General features: G+C 45.5%; 1 protein-coding gene across 2 annotated transcripts in view; it reads right to left on the reverse strand.

Annotated features, from left to right (window-relative positions):
- The window catches only part of LOC143711072 (uncharacterized), a 60,885-nt gene that overhangs the window by 25,017 nt on the left and 20,317 nt on the right, over positions 1-15,551 (reverse strand). The gene's annotated exons all lie outside the window — the stretch shown is intronic.

The following is a 15,551-nucleotide window of genomic DNA, read 5'->3' on the forward strand; positions in this document are numbered from 1 at the left end:
AACAATCTACATTGTTAAAAGCACTATATAAATGAAGATGACTTGACTATTTTAGCGATCTAAGCGCATAATACATGATGGAATTTGCAAGTGGAATAACTGAATGCTTCTCTAGCGAGGTCATAAATAGACATAAACAGAGAGAAGTAGTTCCGAAGGAGATCCTACAATGTTATTCCGCAAGATGCATTATTCTGATAATAAATGAATGTTTATTAATTTGCTCGCCAAATCACCAGAAGTTACGGACTGCAGCTTTAAGGAGAACAATCATATTACATTAGCTAATTTTAGCCACGATCCCCTGGCTGACCAAAAAAGGGGTTTTCAACCATGACAGCCCTTAAAACCACATACAGCATATGCATCTTGCCCTGTCAAGGATCTCTTCACGAATTGACCAAATTACTAAAGAGTGTGCGTGTTGTGAACCTACCTATAGGTGCACATTATTAACGCGTTCTTTAAATAACCAAAAAAAATATTGCACCATTGACTTTAGACGAGGTTTCAGTTGGGCAATGTCTATTTCAGTTTCCTCAAAATAGCAATGCACCAGAACACACACCTGGTTTTCAGACCAGCATAGAGCCACACAGATAGCCGCAAACACATTTGCTATTTAAACAATGTGATGCTGGACGTGAAAATAAAAACAGCTTCAGGCTAAAACTAGCAAAAAAATACTTGCGCCGCGCCTGGAGCTGCATTGCACCAGGTGTATGATAATGTATTGCACATCTGCTCCTAAAGTAAAACGCAATGAAATTATTTGGCGGTTTAACGGTCTCGGATTACGCTGCAAATTTAAATGGGACGCATGAATTGAAATGATTTGAATCCATTTTTTATGTTGTTATTTTTTTATGCCGTTAACTTTTCTGACTTTATTTGACAACTTTTTGTGTAATTTTTGAGTACTGGTCATGATCATTTTAATAATTTGTTAAGAGGTTAATAATTCATAATATTTTGACAGCCCAAATGGCTTTTCAAAGTTTAATGGGGCATTAAAGTACCATTACAAGGAAAAGTGTATTGCATTGGAGTGGATTAGGAATAATACACTCCAATACATAAAACTTCTGATCAGGTAGATTAATTTCTTTCCCCATTTTAAACTGACTATAATTTGTTTTCATTATTTATCATAATTACATATCTTAACTTTTGAAACAACATTCTATATGTATGTCAGCTGCTTTGCAACCAATGCAAAATTGTGAAAAGTGCTATAGAATTTGAATTGAATTAAACAATACCTGATATTCAAATTTGAAAATGGTAAAGGTCGTGATTATAAACTTTTGCAACTCAGAACACATTTCCTGTAAACTTTTATCTATACTATTTTTATACTCAAATACTGTTCATTCTGTTCAACAGAGAATTGAACAAAAATGAATTACTGAAGTAATACTTAATTTATAAATTAATTTTATTTGCAAATTGCTCATTGCTATATTTGCACTGTAGGCAAAAGTTGTCTTTGGAAATTCTGCCCTTACAGCATCCAGTGATTTCTATATAATTAGTTGTCTGACTAAACTCCCTTTTTTATTATTATTAACAAAATATAATGTTCCAAATACAACAGCATACAAAAAAAAAAAATAACAAATTTGCACACTAGGGGCCTTAATGTAGATCTACACAAAGACATTGAAATATTTGTAGATTACATTAATCCCCCTAGACTGGAGGATGGTGAACTTTGGTTGCACCAAGAAGGTCCTTAAAGAGTGGAGAGAAACCAGGACGTGGTGTGTCTGTTAATGTCTCCTTCCCCGTCGAGTTGGAAACGCAGAACAAGGGTGTGTCTACTCGGGGGACATATCTACCCCTTTCTGATGAGGAGGAGATTGAAATCCGGCACATTTCCGATCCTGGAGTGTGATTGGCCACTGGTGTCTGAAGTAGTCACCGTGTTGACCACCCTAGTGTGGAACTCATTTACATGGTATAAAGTACAGTGTTAAAACAGTGCCTTTACCGTTTTACCCTTGTATTTTTTCCTTACCAAACCTCTTTTAAACTATTCAAGGCATCATATGAAACAGAGAGAGACCAAACATGATGAGAAATAATTGAGTCGTCATACATGCATTCACTTCTCTGTTAATAGGTCTGTCCTGTCAACTATTGAGTTAACAGTCAATAACCACAGAGCCGGCTTCAGACTGCGCTCAGCAGGGGGGCATTTATTTTCAATGGGTGGGCACTAGGTATGGGGACTTTTTTTCGGATATCAGATATCCTATATTTATTATTGCTACTGCCTTTTATGTTAGCTATTAACATGAAGTGATGCAACCCATACAATAAACACATAAACACGTTGTTGCAAGACGTGCAACTCTTAAGAAATGTGATTAAATAAGGGTTAAAGGCCATCTTTCAATTTAATTGTATAACTTAATTTATACAGAATCTTGTATGAAAATGTCAATTTAAAAAGACATACATAAGAATACATATGTTTTACAACACCCACAGGCAGAAATTAAGAAAAAAAGTGTACCTATTCTAAGCTACGCTAAAAAAACCCGCCCTTTTCCAGAGAACGCGTCATATGACGTAACGACAGGCAAACAAGTAAGCGTTGCTGCCCTGCTTCTCAGTGTGGGTTTACGTAGTCTGAGAGGTGGTAACAGAAAATAGAGCTTGTAGTTATCGTTATAGTTGAGTTGGTTTGAATTGTCACAATGGTGAATTCTTGTGTTTGTTTTGGATGCAACCACTCCAACTTGTCTGGTCATCGGGTCCACCGATTTCCAAACAAGAAACACAAAGATTTCCGTGCTTGGATACGTTTCGTCCAGGCAAAGAGAAGCAATTTCGCTGCCTCCTCAGTGACAAGACACACGGTGGTATGTGAAAAACACTTCACACCGGACTGCTACAACCAAGGAGATTCGCATGGGATTTCGACGAAGAGAGTGGGTTAGGCTGGCAAATGGAGCCGTGCCATCGGTGCATGCAAGTCCACCAGCAAAATCTGGCGGGAGTGAAGAGTCTAACGTTAACGTTAGCACTAGCAGAGAATCTGCGCGTCGAAAACGGGAGCTTTGCACAGTAAGTCTTATAATACCTTATATGTTGCATCGAAATGTAGCTCTGCATGTAATTTCTGCAAATATATTTTTCTTGACGTTATAATGGATTAGTCTTGGCATGACTTTTGCTGACTGTAACTGTTCTGACTTGAGAAGTTGGCACCATGAAGCCACGCCGTCAGCTTACTCTTGTTACGTTAACCCCATGAATCTCTTTAATAATAGCAATACAAATACGTGTTTTTTCCTGCGGGACGGGATAAGACACAAAATCGATGCATCTCTATTTTGTGCGGGAATAAATTTGCGGGCGGGAGTGTAACACATACGTTGAGGGAACGGGTGGTAATGGTCAGAAATTCGGCGGGCGGGAACGGGTGGTAATGGTCAGAAATTCGGCGGGTGCGGGCGGGAACGGGTGGTAATGGTCAGAAATTTGGCGGGCGCGGGCGGGAACGGGTGGTAATGGTCAGAAATTCGGCGGACGGGAGCGAAGGACTCTAAGTTACCTCCTGACACTTATTTTATTGAGTTAATAAGATAATCTTTTTGGAAACGCATCCAAGTAATGCTTTACAATATTAGTTTTCTGGTTTTCTTAGTTATATCGAAGTTGCCTTGGTTTTCTTTGACTAATCAAAGCTGGTATCAACAGGGCACATGCGAGGGGATGCAGCTCGGGACTATTTTGAAAAGATTAGCAGTCTTTTAAATAATACACAAATTGGGGGATTTTCATGAAATGACTACATATTTTAAAGTTCAAAGTTGTAATTTTGGTCTGTTTTCAGATTTTGGGAGAGAGTGTTGCCAGAAAAGACAGGGCGGGTGCTACTGCCACTTCAGATCCTGAAGATGATGGAGATGGAAACATCTCTACAATGGACCCTGAGCCAGTAGTGGTCCATCGTGGATCACAGTGCAACATAAGATGTTTACATCGTTCATTAGGTAGTTAGCTTATATCTAGCATTCACCATACATGCCATATACAATCACAAATAAGGATTACATGTCAACATTTTTCATGATCTCCATGGTTACTATTTTGTAATTTACACTTTTCAGACAGTAAACATTAAAAATTATGAACTTCATAATGTTAGAAAAAGATATTTTGTACTGGGTTGCATTAGATAGTGCATGTGTTGTTACCAATGAATGTACAATGTTGAACAATTATTAAGATTAATCTCTTTCATCTAAGCTGTTCAGGTAAAGCCTCAGATGGTGGCTGTGGGGACTCAAACTGAAAGGTTTGAGCATCGCAGATCAACTCCACTGGCCAGTCCTGAACAAAGTAATGATGAATGGTCATTTTCTTATATCATCAACCATTCTGGTGATATGTCATGGAGTCCAGGGGAGGAGATGTTGAGTGAGTCCTCTGAGGAGGAACCAGAAGAGCTGGAATCTCTCAGTGACCCAAAGTAAAAACCTTTTTATTAATGGAAACTGTTTCTGATTGTGTATCAAAAATGTCATAGTCAGAATTAATGTGTTTTTTCCTTTTCTTGTTTTCAGTGCTGTTGACAAGTTCATTGTTTGCCAGAGGCAGTTGTTGTCCTTGTTCACGGTTTGCCCTGCATGCTGTGGGGAAACACAGGGACACATAATGCACCCGGAAGGAACCTTCATAAAAGTTAAGCAGGGAATGTCTTAATTGTCAACTGTCTGTGAGGAGCTGAATTATAGATTGTGAATGTACAGTATATATATTAATTATTTGTGTCTTAACTATACAGGCATTTCACTGCCTCATCTTAAAGCTGCTTGAGTCTTGAATCTTCTCTCATCTTTCAGGCCTGCGGAACTTGTGGTTATGAGCGTTACTGGCAAAACCAAGAAAAGGTGCACCGAAACATGCCTGCCTGCAACCTTTTAGTGTTATCACTTAAGTATCGATACTAATAAAATTAGGTATTTTTTTTAGTGCTGGGCAACGATTAATCGCATCCAAAATAAAAAGTTTGTTTACATAATATGTGTGTGTACTGTGTATAATTATTTTATATATATATATATAAATACACACATATGCATGTATATATTTAAGAAAATATGTTATTTATATATAAAACATTATATTTATATATAATATTAATTATGTATAAATATATATACAGTATATACATGCAAATGTTTCTTAAATATATACATGCATAGGTGTATATTTATATATAAAAAATTATTATACACAGTACACACACATATTATGTAAACAAACTTTTATTTGGATGTGATTAATCGTTGCCCAGTATAAAAAAAAAAATAAATAAAAAAAATTCAGGATATTGCAATACTTTTGTAGCAGGTAAATGCAGAAACTGCAAAAACTAATGCAGTCTTGTATAGCAGACCAAAATGTTATTGATTGATAACAGCATTACATATTGTTTGCAAAAAAATAATTGCAAAGTTGAGTCATTGTCTTAGACCCATTTGAACTGAAAACATTAATGTCATGTATTTCTGTTGCATTTCACTGCATTGGGTTAGCTTTGGAGACCTAATGTTATATCTACTTATATCCTACAGACTTCTCTTGGCAGCCCCACATTTCAATAGTAATGGCAACAGAGATGTAGCTCGAACCAGTGAGGGTGAGGCACGCCGTTCGCTACCCGCGGTTTCGGAAAGGTGGCTGGGTAGTCCACCCCATCAAGGAGAAACCATCTTACGGTTAGTAGTTTCACTTAGTTTCTAAATATCTTTTTTTATGTGAGTCAACCATGTTATTAAATGTGTTCTAAACATCTCTCCTCAAGGATACGCAACAAATCTTATGGTCTCTCTGGTAGAGGAATACTCCAAGTCACCAAAGGCCCTACAAGAAAGCAGTGCTGTCTTGTCCTCTGCTGCCCCGCCCCCCCTCACCAATTCCCTCCAGAAGGTTCCCAAGGATGAGGCAGTCAGCCTCCATCACGCACGACACTCGCGTTTTAACACGTAATAAAAGATAACTTTGACCAATACAGTTTGTTTCACTATGAATTTATTAATCGTCTTCCAAGTGAGGCCACTGGAAACCTTTGTACGTTTGTCCCTCCTCTGCAAACTGCCTTCTTATTGCTGACACAACACATGAAGGTATGGCTTTCCTAATGTCCCTGTATTCCGTACGCCCAGCGGACAACCTGCCTGTATGCTGTGTATCAGAACTTCCTGTGGTGGAGATTGGGACCTAATTACATTTTGATCATACCATGTTTTCATAGTAAACAATTCCAATGGTAAATATTGAATGTCCTGTTGGCTGATATTCTACTGTACTACACAACACCAAAGTTGTTTTTATAGTAAGTATATGGAAACCACTGAGTTTAAAAACCTGCTTAACAGGATTTACTATTTTGGTGTAGAAAATTTGGTTCTTTAAATTGCAGTGTGAAATAATTTTTGCTCAAAACATACTCTGGCCTGCTGGCTTGGAGAGGGCCATGCTCCTGTCTGAAGTTCAAGTATGCTATCTGCAGCACAAAAGGATTCATACAGGATGCTTCAAACCCTAGATGGAGTGTGAGGCAGGTAATGTCTTCTGGGGGATCTAGGTTTTGGCCAAGGGACCAATAGGCGTCGACCTCCCTACAGCACACACTCTCCTCTGCTGATGGCATAGCCTCACATCTACCACACAAGCACCTGTTAAACAAAATGTGCCAAGATAAACTCACGCATTTATCTGCATGCCTTAAACCCAGTTCACGTGACGATAAAAGATCCTTGTAACAATGACTATATTTACATGAACAGCATATTCCCGTCCTAACCGGAACACTAACTGCTTTCATACACATACACCGCAGTACATGCAAGCTCATTTACATAATGTCCGTCGGAAATACTAGGGGAGTAACGTTAGTATAACAGCCGGCTAAGTTCGGAAAATCTGGGATCTAAATTAAACATTTTAAGACGCATGTTGCTAGCATAGATGGTGAAAATATACATGGATGCTTGAAAAACAACAAAGTCGACAGCAATATTGCTAAATATGATTTATTAAAGATACTGCAATGTGATAAACATGGAGACAACGTTAGCCACAATTAGCTATAGCCTGTGGTCACTCACCAAGACACCTGACCAATCCTCCACCGATTCTCCTCACACCACAACTCTATCTCTCTCCTCTGTCCATTTACCCTTCCCCTTAACTCTGCCTGACCCCTCTCTCGCCTAGGTGGCTCATAATTATAAGGCAATGGCCCATCAGAAGAGTTGACATGAACCCCTACTGCAACCTCTTCAATGTCTGACTCCATTACTAGGAGATGAGATTTACCGGCCGTTGCGTCACGTCCGATCAGAGCGTTTTTGACAGCGGAAGTAATTTTACTCACAATTTCTTTTAAAAAACTTTTTTAATGCACATGTATGATTAATTTCTTCACGCAAATCGAGTTCCTACACTATTTATCTACACGTCTATTCACAGGGATCTTCAACTTGAAAGATGGGCTTTAAATAGGCCTATACAAAAAAATTGCAAGACCGACTCTGACCACAGCTTTATTATAAACAAAGCTAACGAACATGCACACAGTCTCTCACTGACAGGATAGTAGTTTAACTGCTATCTCACTGGCGGAAGAGAGACAAAAACCACACATCTTTATTCTTTGCTCTAACATAAGCGTTTACAGTAGCCTACTATTAAAAAAGCATCATGTAGTTACCTTTATCAAAAAAGTTTATCAGTTTTCATCTGTTTGCTTTGTTTTGAATGCAGCCAGGAATCTCGCGCCAACTGAAAGTCATTTCATTCATGTATTTACGTGCAAGTGATTGAGGGGGGTGGGGGGGGGGGTGCGTCAGGTGGGTTTCCTCACAGCGCCACACTGTGGTTTTATGTTGGCTTTATTATATTTTCAGCTAATGAGCAGTTTGTAGACATATATTTTTATTATTTCTCACTGAAAAGTGAATTAAATTAAACTGATATTATTTTGTAAATTATATCATAATTCAATTTGGGGGTGCATAAAAGACATTTGGGGCTGGGGGGGGGGGGTGGGCATTGCCCGGGCTGCTGCCCCCTACAAGCCAGTGTCATTATAGTAGCCTAGTCTATTGGTTAGCGTTTAACTGAATCTATATGATACTTCAAAGCAATGTTTGAGTGGTAGATAATAACCATATATCGTCAATATTATAATATCAAGCTACCATAAATAAATCTGCAAATTTTTCAAATCGATTTGCATTATAGCTTGAGGCAAGACAAATAATCATTACCAGATTCATGAAGGTAAACGGAGGATAAGATAGCTTCCGTAACATAGTCAGGCAGACAAAAAAACACCCCAGACTACGGGGTGTCATTGGTTGTTGCGTTAAATGTTACCCAGATACAATAGTGCTATTTTCTGATTGGCTAACAACACCAGACTAACAACACCAGAGGAGACGCGCTTGAATTCATGCCTGTTCCACAGTGTGAGCGGCGCGGCCAGAGTTTTGGGCGCTGCGGCATATTAAATATATTACAAATAGTTTTTCAGCGTGAGAAATACAATGTGTGGCGGGAGAGCGTGACAAAAGACCGAAATGAGTGACTGTCATGCTCAATGCGTGACACTTGACAGCCCTGCGATTTTAAGGAAGTGTATATGCCGTATATGCCGTAAAGCAGTCGAGTTTTGTAGTTCCCTTTCAGTCGAGAACGTCAGACGTAGTCGACGGTCGACTGAATTGGGATCTCGCTAGAGAGCCTGTCTTCTTCGAGTACTATTGAACGAGCCAATGTAATTGGCGTGCGTGATTCGCATCACACACTCCGCCCCCGCGGCGCGGGTATAAATACGGAAGTGGATGCACGCACTAGTTGCCTTTCGCTTCGGAGCCGATCGTTTGATGTCTCTGAGAGTGCTGTTGTCTACAACGAGCGAGTGTGTCTGTGTTCTTCAGGAAGACTCTCCCAGTGCTGGTGTTCTACAGCGCGAGTGCAGCGGTGATCGCGAGCTTTGAGCTCTCAACTGCTTTTTTAACAGCAACAAATTTCTAAATGTTTGTGTGTGTTGATGGCTGGTTAGAGGGCGGAAAAGTGAGTGCTTCACTGTTTCAGTTCTCTGTTCAGTGTTGCCGCGGTCATTCCCCTGTGTGCTCCGGCACTGGTGACGGTCCCATTTTCTGAAAGAGCAACACGGGTGCGTTTGCGTCTTTTTCAAGATGTCATTCCGCCCGTGCGTTTCTGGGTGCGGTCGTTCCCTGTCTCTCTCTGATGGTCACAACTGTTGTGTCACGTGTTTGGCTTACAGCACGCTGAGACAGCTTTTGTGGACAGCTCATGTTTTCACTGTGGGAACATGACTGTCGCAGTGTTGAGGGCGAGACTCGCCTTCGTTCGCGGAGAGCGAGTCCCCATTACCATGCCCCACCCTCGGGTGCTGTGTGGGATGGGTGACTGGAGGATAGTGTTGGATGTCCCGCCCGGTAACCATTCCCTGTGGGCTCCTCACTCCTCCCTTCCACTGCAACCACTGGAGCCTCCTGTGTTGTCTGCTTGTCCATCTGTAATGGGTGGGCCAGCGGTTTCACTCGGGGCTCCCCTGGAGGACAGGACGCCGATTGCAGCATCGGAGGGTGAGATGACTTCTAGAGATGATGACTCGGCTGCATTGTCTCCCTCCGGGAGTTCAATGTTGCCCGAGCCGGATCCAGAATTATCAGCTATGCTGAAACGGGCCGCCGAGGCTGCCGGGCTCGAGTGGAACCTCCACCGTGTCCCGTTCAGTCTCGGTTGGAATCTGGAGTTTGGTATCTTGGGGCGGGCCGCGCTGGTTCTCAGCTCGCCGCCCCAGTGCCTTTCTTTCCCGAAATGCATGGAGAGCTTATCAGGTGGTGAACAGCATCTTTCTCTGCCAGAAACTGCCTGAATAGCTTTTCCCCCTCATTACCCTTGATGGAGGAACGGTGAAGGGTTGCGAGGTGTCCCTCCATTGGAGCGGTCTGTCGACACAGGTGCACCTGTGTCCGGCGGCCGCTGCCTTTTGGGGGGATCCTCGTCTCCCCCCTAAGAACTGTGAGTTTCGTCTGTTCCGACGGGCAGAGCTTACAAAGCCTGTGGGCAAGCCCCTTCCTCTTGCGTGCCATGGCGTTGCTGCAGGCTAGGGCACCCATGGCATGCACGAGGGTAATCCAGACCGTGCGCTCATAGGTGAGCACCGCACTGCATCCGACCTCACCCTCCGGGGTACGGGTGTCGTAGCGTGCGTGATCGGCCTGGCTGTGTCCACCTTGGTGGTCCAGTAGCGCCTTCGTTGGCTCAGCCTGGTTGGTATGGCGGATGCGGACAAGGTTCGGTTCCTGGTCTCCCCAATTTCCCAGGTTGGGCTGGTCGGCGACGCGGTGGAGAACTGCATCAAACAGTTCTCTGCCGCTCAAGCGCAGACGGAGGTCATCCGGCACATCCTGCCCCGGTGGCCAGCTGCTGCCTCCACCCGCCGCCGGTGGCAGCTCCTCCGCCTGCTCGTCGCCGTGGGCGTTCCCCGGCCGCCGCTCCTGCTGGCCCTCCGCAGCAGCCTCCACCCAGGCCTCAGCATGGAGCCGGCCGCAGTAGAGACGCCCAGCCCGCTCCAGGCGCTGCCAAGCCAGGTGGCAAGCGACAGCGAAAGCATTCCGGAGCGGGCCGCCCAGGAATGGATGAGATGCTCTTGGAGTGGCACGATCACTCCCTCCCCCCGGGTGAGGGCCGGGTGGAGCCTTTGTTTGTTTGTGTGTCTGTTCCGCCGCTGGCTCCCTAAAAAAAAAAAAAAAAGCGGAACCCACACTTCAAAGAGAGAGCAATTTCATCTGTTCCTGGGTCCCAAGAGGGCCAGTCTGGCGGGTGTGACCCTGTATAGCCTTACACCCCTCAGCTCCCCCTTGGTCGCCAGCAGGCAGCTTGGTGCGTTCGAGGACCCGGTCATCCGCCTTCTCACGCGCCCCCTGCCGCTTGTGGAGACAGGTAAGTGTTGCACAGCACACTAACACCACTCTCTCTACTTTGCTGCCCCACCTCAGGCTCGGCTACCCCGCTCAAGTCAGTGATAGTCATCACATTAGGTGTTGAGCAGACGTGCTCCTGAAAATTCAGTGATATTCATCACACCGAGTGTTGAGCAGTGCTCCTGACTTGTGCGTGCTTATCTTATCCTGCTGGCGAAGGATTTGATATAGCCGCTCCTCCAGCCGGTACGAAGGCCAGTTGTAAACTCGTTCTTCGTGCTACTAGGTGGTGGGTCGTGACCATCTTGGCCCAAGATTGGTCTGCAGCTTTGACCTGAAAGACATGTGCTTCAGATCTCTACCTCCCGCACCGCAGGCCATCCTGTGTGTTGCGTCTAAGGGTGGAGTATCAGTACAGTGTCCTTCCCCTCAAGTGCTCCAGAGCCCGTTGGGTCTTCAGGTCAACTGGAAGAGAGTAATCTCGCCCACGGGCTGAGTATCTCTTTTTTAGTTTTGGAGAGGTACTCGGTCCAACATGTCTCTCCAATGAGAATGTGTTCAGCTGGTGTTGAAGTGAGAAAGGGTCCCACTGAAAGTACTTTCAGAGGCTCCTGGGGTATATGGTAGTCGCAGCCTTTGGCTTCCTCCATATGTGACCGCTTCAGCGCTAGCTTCACGATCGAGTCCCGAGGTGACCGTGGCAGAGCAGCTCACCCTGTGTGACTATAGTTCATCCCGGGCTGCTGCCAAACCCTCTTCAACAGAGGGGCCATGTACAAAGGGCGTGTTTTAACGGGGGCCTGGGCGACCCCCGACTACACGGGCATTCGTGCCTCGAGTTGTTAGACATTGCGACCGTTGCGCAAGCTTCCCCTGCATGTCACAAACTCACCCGTCACCTCCTCCTTGGAGTCAGACGCTTCTGAGGGCGCCTTGTTCCACTCCTCCCGCTTACTCAATCGTGCCGCCATCGAGCCTCACGACAGTTATAGCCAGGGCAAGTGGAGACTCCATCCCCTGGGTCCGGCTGGGTCATGACCATTCCGGGGCCGCTCAGTTGCCCCCCCGGTTTTATTTTTCCGCCAGTGTTTGGGTAAACCGAGCGGACTACCCTTGGACAAACACTGGGTCTCAGCTGCCCCAGGGGCCCGCAGAAGTGCGTTTAACCCCAGTGAGCCTTCTAAAAGTGACTGCGACTCATGGTCGCCTTGCGCCTGCTCAAGTCAGTGAAATCATCACTCTTCATGTTGAGCAGAATTGCTCCTGAAACTCAGTGAAGTTCATCGCACTCAGGTGTTGAGCAGCAATGCTCCTGTAGCTCTGTGAGTTCATCACAGGTAGCTCAGTGAATTCGTCACACGCAGTGCTGAGCAGAAATGCTCCTGGTGCTCAGTGACGTTCTTCGCACTCAAGTGTTGAGCAGAAATGCTCCTGCAGCTCAGTGAGTTTATCACACTCAGGTGTTGAGCAGTAATGCTCCTGAAGCTCAGTGAACTTGTCACACTCAAGTGCTGAGCAGAAATGCTCCTGTCGCTCAGTGAAGTTCTTCGCACTCAAGTGTTGAGCAGAAATGCTCCTGAAGCTCGGTGAGTTTATCACACTCAGGTGTTGAGCAGGAATGCTCCTGAAGCTCAGTGAACTTGTCACACCCAAGTGCTGAGCAGAAAATGCTCCTGAAGCCCAGTGATCTTCACATGTTGTGTTGAGCAATGCTCCTGCTTTTGCGCCCGTCGCTTGCACCTACGTGCCAAGTCAGGAGAGGAACAGGTCTTCATAGTTGCCCCTTATTGGCCCAACTAGACCTGGTTCCCTTCAACAGCCTTCCTGACTTCCCCTGAAAACTCTTTCGGGGACGGGGCACGATGGCACACGCGTTCTTCCCCCGGAGATTCCGGGCGGTCTTACATCTGAACGCGGAGGTTCAGGTGGCTATCACAAGAACATGTGATAGTTACCATCACTTCTGCGAGCACCCCCTAGAATTGGGTAGCGTGCTTACGCCTTTAGAAGTGGAACCTAGTCGTTGAGTGCGTCTTCTCTCCAGAGGAGATCCTGAAAGCTTTCGATCACTTCAGTGCTCTCTTTCCTGCAAAATGGGTTGCAGTAGGCTGTTTTCCTTCACCCTCAAAATGATGTTGCCTCGGTGTTTAAACGACGCTCATCGTGTTGCAGAAGTATGCAGAAGCACGTTCTGATCGTCAGGTTCCTGAGGAGCAAGGTCCTGTAATTCCTTGTGTCCCTCTTTATCCTCTTGGGCCTTGTCCCTGGTGCGACTGCACTGCAGAGACCGCCCCTGAGCCACTGCAGGCAGTGAGTTAAAAATTCTGTTATATCAGTTCTCCTGCTCGCGTGGTCTCTACTAGAGGGTAGGGACTTGCTCGCTTTCGGTCAACGTATTGTGCCTGGAGTCTGGGCCGGCTAACTCTCACAAGCTGAGACCCCGGCTCGGATTGTGCCCAAGGTTCCTACCTCTCCCGTAATAGGAGCAGGTGGTGAGCCTGCAAGCGCTGCCCTGGAGGAGGCAGATCCAGCCCTGGCTTCTCTGTCCGTTCGCTTGGACGTGTACAGAATGCAAGTCATAGACCTCAGACCAGCTCTTCAAATATCTGTTGGAATTCAGCAGAGAGGGAAGGCTGTTTCCATGCAAAGTTGCACTTAGTGCTTGCCTTCATTTCGGCAAAGATCCGAGATGCAACATGTCCACTTAGCTGTTGAGCTCCTCTATGATGAGTGTAAAGTGCTCCGCCTGGGCGTTGACGATATGCTTTGCTAAAACAGATTCTAGAGTTGGGGGCTGGACGACACCTAGTTGAACCGCTGCCTCACGTGGGCTCCCTTCTCATGAAGCCAGTTTCACAGTGAGCCCTGTTCAAGTGTCGGCTTGCTGCGCCATTCCCCTCCTATGGACTGGATACGTGCGCCTTTCTACTCCAGTTGAGTTCCCTTAAAATTGAACCCTGTTGAGTTCCTCCACACCCCTCCGACGTCGGACGTGCGGAACGTCTGGTGTTAGGCCTACCACTCGTAAGCAGTGTGGAACCTGTGTTAGGCTGGGTCCATATGTTGCGGTCCCTTCGGTGACCCCATATGTGTATTCTTCCACGATACGGCTCCCTGCGGTGAGCCCGTGTCTTCCCTCGGCAGAGTCTCTCTGCCGTCACTGTCCGGTGTTCTCCCCCCGTCTTAGGCTGGAGCCACCCCAGTGACATTCCATATGTTAGACTGCCCGGTTTCCGCCCAGTTCATATGTGTATTCTCCACATTACCTCCCTCTGGGTTGGATGTGGCTTCCGCAGCGTCCCTTCCTTCCAACGTACGGGGAACGCTTTCCCAGTGGTCCTGTAGGAACAGCAGTGACTTCCCTGGCCTAAGCCCTGTCCTTCCCCGCCTTAAGTTTGCGGGGGCATCAGGAGGCTTTGGTTTAGGCACTGGAAGGTGGCAGCGTTAGTGGTGTGTTCAATGGGTGATCCCAATTCAGTCGACCGTCGACTACGTCTGACGTTCTCGACTGAAAGGGAACGTGCTGGTTGCGTATGCAACCCACCGTTCCCTGAAGGAGGGAACGGAGGACGTAGTCCCCTTGCCACTACCGCTGGACCACCGCTGACCCCGGGTTACTCTCGGCTCCTCAGCGAAAAGCAACTACTGCGTGCATCCACTTCCGTATTTATACCTGCGCCGCGGGGGCGGAGTGTGTGATGCGAATCACGCACGCCAATTACATTGGCTCGCTCAATAGTACTCGAAGAAGACAGGCTCTCTGGCGAGATCCCAATTCAGTCGACCGTCGACTACGTCCTCCGTTCCCTCCTTCAGGGAACGGTGGGTTGCATACGCAACCAGGACGTTGTCTTTGTTCGCCGGTTACTACCCGAAACCCGAAGTTTAAAAGTACGATTAAAAACGCTACAGACCCCGTCAGGCTATGGCAGACGTGTCATTCAACCTATTGTAAGTCGATGTACCATCACAAGAGACTTGGAAATATATTATGAAGGTTGAAAAGTTACCAGTTGTTACTTTAAGTTGAAGTGGATGTTTTGCAGTTCAAGGCCTTCAAACATGTATGAATGGATTAAGATAGGTCTCTGCCTCTATCTTTGTTGCTGCATCCAGGAGGATTTTTTATGGCAGTTCTTGCTTAACCCATAGGAATGGGTTTGGTGGTTAGAGTCAACCTGTAGACAAATGGGAAGTCCTCTCCTCGGTGGTGGTGGGTGCAGAAGGTCCCCCTTCCTGCCCTGTAAGAGGTGTCTGGCAGTTGTCTTAGCATCTAATCTGATGTTGCTGATCAATTGTTAATGTTCATTCACCAAGGATCCAATTAAGCTCTCTTCTTTTTCACAAGGGTGGGAAACTATAATAATAAAAGCAATATTGTTCTTTCACAAATATCACTGAATGACACAATCTGGTTTATTTTTCTGTTTTGCAATTTCTTGTAGTAGCTCTTTTATTTCTTCTCCTTTCTGGAGCTGCAGGTGCTGATAAAGTTTTTCCAGTAGTTCATATTGTCTCTGACGATCATCCAGCTCCTGAACTTGTTTCTCATTTCTCTCCCTGAAA

Source organism: Siphateles boraxobius, unplaced genomic scaffold, assembly GCF_051911475.1.
Source record: "Siphateles boraxobius isolate OS27281-9 unplaced genomic scaffold, OSU_SipBor_1 49, whole genome shotgun sequence".
NCBI lineage: Eukaryota > Metazoa > Chordata > Actinopteri > Cypriniformes > Leuciscidae > Siphateles > Siphateles boraxobius.